This window comes from Miscanthus floridulus, chromosome 12, assembly GCF_019320115.1.
Source record: "Miscanthus floridulus cultivar M001 chromosome 12, ASM1932011v1, whole genome shotgun sequence".
In the NCBI taxonomy this organism is placed as follows: domain Eukaryota; kingdom Viridiplantae; phylum Streptophyta; class Magnoliopsida; order Poales; family Poaceae; genus Miscanthus; species Miscanthus floridulus.
Window position 1 is genome coordinate 31,033,056 of NC_089591.1, and position 5,469 is coordinate 31,038,524.

Genomic DNA, 5,469 nt, shown 5'->3' on the forward strand with positions numbered 1-5,469 from the left:
ACACTCCAAACAAGCTTTCTAGCATTGTTGTCGGCGAAGGTAGCTAGGTAGTAAGGAAATATTGATAAACTTATACTTATTGATGTGATCGAGATAACCATTGACCCCTGCTCAAGCAGGATTATCCTTGTTCTGTCTAATTTTGTATCTTATGCAGGGTAATGTATGACCGGTTTTAACCTTCCAACAAACTACGTTGAATATCTAGAAGCATTACTTAAGAGAAATAAGGCTAAACTCAAGAAAGTTTCAGCTTTAGAGTTAGAAGACAACTAGATATGGTGAAGCTTAACACCATAATTTGAAGCCATGGCTGACAAGACTTTGCATGAATTCTCTACTCCAACTACAACCAACATCCATACTGGACCAGTGATCAATGTCAGAGACAATGGATTCGAGCTCAAGCCAGCTCTCATCCACATGGTGCCAGCAAGCTAGTTTTGTGGGAAGGCACACGAAGATGCGAGTGCTCATCTCCAACACTTTCTAGTGATCTGTAGAACTTTCACCATAAAAGGAGTGACTAGAGACGTCATACTACTTTGCCTCTTCCCATTCTCGCTTTTGTGGAAGGCAAAGCGGTGGTTCTATGCCAACAACGATAGAAATACTACATGGGATAACTGCTCCACCGCCTTCCTAGCAATGTTCTTTCCCACATGCAAGACCAATGCTCTATGTGGGAGAATTTTAAGTTTTCAACAGCAACATGACAAATCTGTCCCTGAGGCATGGGAATGCTTCCAAGATTACATATTAGAATGTCCTCATCATGGGATGGAGAATTGGCTACTCATGCAGACTTCCAATAGTACCTGTAAGACTATGGATGATGCTGCTGGAGGTGCTTTCCTGTCACTCACACTCCTAGCTATAATAGCTCTCATGGAGAAGATGGCCTCCAACCATGGCTAGAATGAAGAACAAGTTCCAGACCCACAAGAGAAGTGGAGGTATGCATCAACTCAAGGAGGTAGACATGCTATCTGTCAAGATGGACCTACTAATGAAGAAGCTTGAAGACCGAACCAATGAAAAGCAAGAAGTCATGCACATTCATGATTCTTGCATGACATGTGAAGAGTGTGGAAACAATGGGCATTCAGGGAATAGCTGCCCTAAAATTCATGAGGATGTGAACTTCATCAACAACTACTTTCGTCCTCAACAGAATCAAGGATGGAATTAGCAACAGATGCCAAACTACCAAGGTAATTACCAATGTAACCCTCAAGGTAATAATTTCAATCAACCACCCTTGAGATAATTGATTTCTGGCCAAGCTAAAATTATGGAGGGCTTATCTAGAAAATTAGCTTCCAATGATAGAGTTTTAGAGAATATAAATGATAGAATGGATAACCTCTCCTCTGCCATTAAAAACTAGCATAACTTTAATAAAATGATAGAATCGCAAATAGCTCAGCTGGCGGCCGTTGTTCCTCCGACCTGACAAAGGTAAGATTCTAGGGCAACCGAAAGATCTAGAAACTACAAATCTTATCAATATTCCCAATGCAGCATACTATTGTATACAACCATCGATGGAATGTGGATAGATTATTCCTTGCCTGAAAAGAAGAGTGATCCATGGAGACCTATCATCCCCATCGCCATTGGACCTCACATTTTCCAAGAAACTGTCTGTGACTTAGGAGCAAGTGTAAACATTATGCCTAAGGTAATTTATGATCAAATTAATGGAGATACTTTGTTATACACAAACATGCATTTGTAGCTTGCAGATCAGTCACTCTGCTACTCCAAGGGAGTTCTAGAAGATGCCATTGTTTGAGTGGGACAATCATATGTTCCTATAGACTTTGTGGTTTTGGAAACAGGTCGAGCTGAAAGGGCACCCATCATCTTGGGTCAACCTTTCCTAAGCACCACAAAATCCTTCATCTACAGTAGACTAGTGCAAAGATCTATTTCACAATCAAGGATAAAAAGGAGAAGTTTTCATTCAAGAATCAGTATCTTGCAATCTCCTGGTCATCCACAAATGTCGTACCTACCCGAAGAGACAACAGTAAGCAAAAAGAAAAACAATAGGAGAAGAAGGAAGAACAAGGTCAGGCAGCCACAAGAAGAGTCAGTCAACATGATCAACACACTTAGATCAGAGTATGACCACCTCCTCGCTTCACCATTCCTTGCTAAGAAGGATGATCCTAGTGTACCAAGTGATCGAGTGTACCATTGGACAAAGAATCTTCCATAAGACCTTTTGTGACATTGGGTTGGGTGTCAACATAATGTCCAAGGTAATGTATGAATACTTATTCAGTGATAAACCTTTGTTCCCTACATATATGCAATTGCAGATGGCGGATCAATCAATCCAATTTCTAGTAGGGATAGCCAAAGATGTCATAGTAAGAATACATGATCAATATGCCCCTGCCAACTTCATGGTTCTAGACATGGGTAAAGAAGAAGATGATACACCCATCATCCTTAGAAGACAGTTCCTTAACACTACCAATGCGATCATCGATGTCAGATCTGGACAAGTCCACTTCCAATTCCCTAGAGAAAAGGTATGCTACTATTTTAATAGTTATACCACTTATGAATAGCCAAAGATGTCCCGCTATAGGAGGAGGCATCGATCATCCCAATGCCAAAGGAATCAACTCCCCAGGAATGAATGGGAGGAAGATGAAGAATCAGTGAAAGATGAACCTACTTTGTCAAAGTCAAGTCTACAGACGAAGTAGGTGTGGAAAGAAAAGGTGGCAACATATGAGTCACCATCACTAGAGGTGCAACCATCAAGGTCTCCATCCTTGGGATAGATAGATGCACCTAGAGAATAAAGGACTATCTCCAGTCAAGTCTTATCTAAAGGACTTAAAAATCCAAACCCTCGCTAGGAGGTAAAATTGGTAGTTATCCATATTTACTTTCTAGCATTACATGAATTATTTTTCACTTTAGCATATTAACTTTTCTGCATTTACATTATGCTAATAAAAGAAAGATAAAAAGTTTCATGACTGTATTTCATCACTGCATTAAAAATCCTAAGCCCCATGTGAATGAATCTACGGTGTAAATACCCATGGTAATATTCACTGTGGAGGCATAAAAATTAAAAATACCATGCATATATATTTTTTGTTCTGCATATCATAAATAAGAAAATAAAAAAAAAGTATATATTAGGAAAAAGGCCTGCTAAAATTCTACCAATACAAAAATATTTCTAAACTTCAAGAACAACTAATCCCCAACAACGGCGCTAGAAATGCTTGTTGACATTTCTTAGCATTGCTACTAAGAACAGAGTTGAATCTAGTCCCTGACAGCGGCGCTAGAAATGCTTGTTGGTATTTATTAACTTGTCACTTGTTTTAGTAGTCACCTAATGTATGTATACATCTCTTAACATTACTATACCGGGTTGTCATCCCTAGTGATGATGCCAGAGATGCTTGTTGGTACTACTTCGCATTACTACTAGAATAATACTCAGTAGCTCTTTATTATTTCATGTGACTAGGAAGAATATATAGATATGAAAGGGAAGGGATCTGCAAACACACAAATAATATACCATTGTAGCACTTCGCCCTGGAGTATTCTAGGTATCGTTATTTATATTTTTACCATAGGGAAGGTCTGGCAAGGACAAGTATTGATAACTTATGCTATTGATGGAGATGTAAACCATAACCAATATTCTACTCACAATAGGGGTAAGTCAAGAGGTAAATGTATATATGAATAGTGCATAATAATTAATCTTTGACCACTCAGAGTACTCCATTCTATAGCATTGGCATGGTTAAGTAGAATATTAGAGGAATAATTCCTAAGTTATTCTTGATTACAAGACAAAGCATACATTGATTAGTGCAATTACACCTAGTAGTCATGGCTAAGATCAACTTCATATATACACATAAGGGATATTACTAAGGAAGATTAAGAACAGAGCTTGTCTTCCTTCGCAACTAGATTCTACTTGTATACCTATATTCGGGGAGTGGACTACAAAGGACTCAATGGGAGTGTCACATCTGCAATCTACCACATGACTCAGAATCTAGGGTGTATCCATAGGTAAACAACATATAAGCACTACGCTTACACAATGTCGACCACTCACCCATGGTACCTTAGAGTGAGCGCTATACGAACTTAGGCATAAATATAAGGATAATCTAGCTATACTAAGTATATAATCAAAGTAGACCATGAACATTATAACTAGGAACATAAACGATATGAATAATGTTGTCATAACAATTGAAGCAAACATATAAAAGTAATGAGAGATACAAAGATTATACCAGACCACGCTCTTGACACGATCAGGAATCCAAGCGATATCTGCTTGCCTCCCTCTAGACCTAGCCTAACTAGCTATGCCCTAGAATATGGTGGAGCTCTGAGAAAGATTAGGGTTTTTGTCTTCTCAAATGACTTATGCCTCAGGGGGTGGCAGGTGAAACGACCCCAATTTCTGCGAAGGGAAATCCACAGCGTCGAAGTGTAATAAGATCGTTATAGATCATATTACCCAAATTCCAGTCAAATATCACATCCATACAATGATAATATCAGAGTATAAATAGTGCGGAATTACATAATTTATTACATCGCCGCATTGGCGGAATCAAAAGTAGCATTCATTCAGAACAGCTTGAAGATAAGATTGCCAAACTCGAGCATAGGCACAAACCCCTCATCCGTCAAACTCCTTGGAGCTATACTTCTCAGCAGAACCTGTGTGTCAAAATTTATCAGTACAATTTGTACTGGCCACTCCCAACCCTATGAGCATTGCTTTGTGGAAATTTGGATGCAAGTTGGGTATAAGCAAGGTGAACCTATAAGGCTGGGGTTTCCTATGCATTAGCATATCAGTAGACAATAATATTTTGTCAAGTTTTAACACCATTCCCACACATGTTCCACTCCATTCCCTTTTCCGAGCTAGGTTTCGATCCTAGGATCGACATACCACCATCTCCATACCATCACCAAACCACACCATCGTTCAGTCGATAGGTCAACTCCCTCTCGGCACTGTCTCAAGGCCCGTAGCCCCTGGCTATGACCGACACTCTATCACGGGGAAAGAAGAGAAGGACTCATCTCTCTATCTAGTTTAGTTTAAGCGAAACCTAGGAAAGGTCCATAGCCGACAGGTCGGCACATGTATCGATCGATCAACCATACACTCTGCAGAGGTTTTACATAACCACAAGATCCGCCTTCCTTGCTGACCGTCGTCAACTAGGCTGATTCCGACTGCTTGCTAGCCTAGGATAATGCCACTCTACCATTCAGCCCTGGTTCACCCCAAGTCAAGTCTAGGGTGGCTAAAACTGTGAGTCATGAGCCGAGTCCACAAGGTCTCCATGAAGTCTCGGAAGGGTGTGGGGGGAATCCTCCATGCCCTGTACCTCCTTACACTGTCCGCTATCAACCTAGCAGTAGTGGCAATATCCT

The 5,469-nt window shown here is 40.1% G+C and overlaps 1 non-coding gene across 1 annotated transcript; it reads right to left on the bottom strand.

Moving 5' to 3' along the window:
* Positions 1 to 673: 673 nt before the first annotated feature.
* Positions 674 to 782, bottom strand: LOC136498684 (small nucleolar RNA R71). Its single transcript, XR_010769694.1, has one exon. It is a non-coding gene; the product is annotated as a small nucleolar RNA R71 (small nucleolar RNA).
* Positions 783 to 5,469: the final 4,687 nt, after the last annotated feature.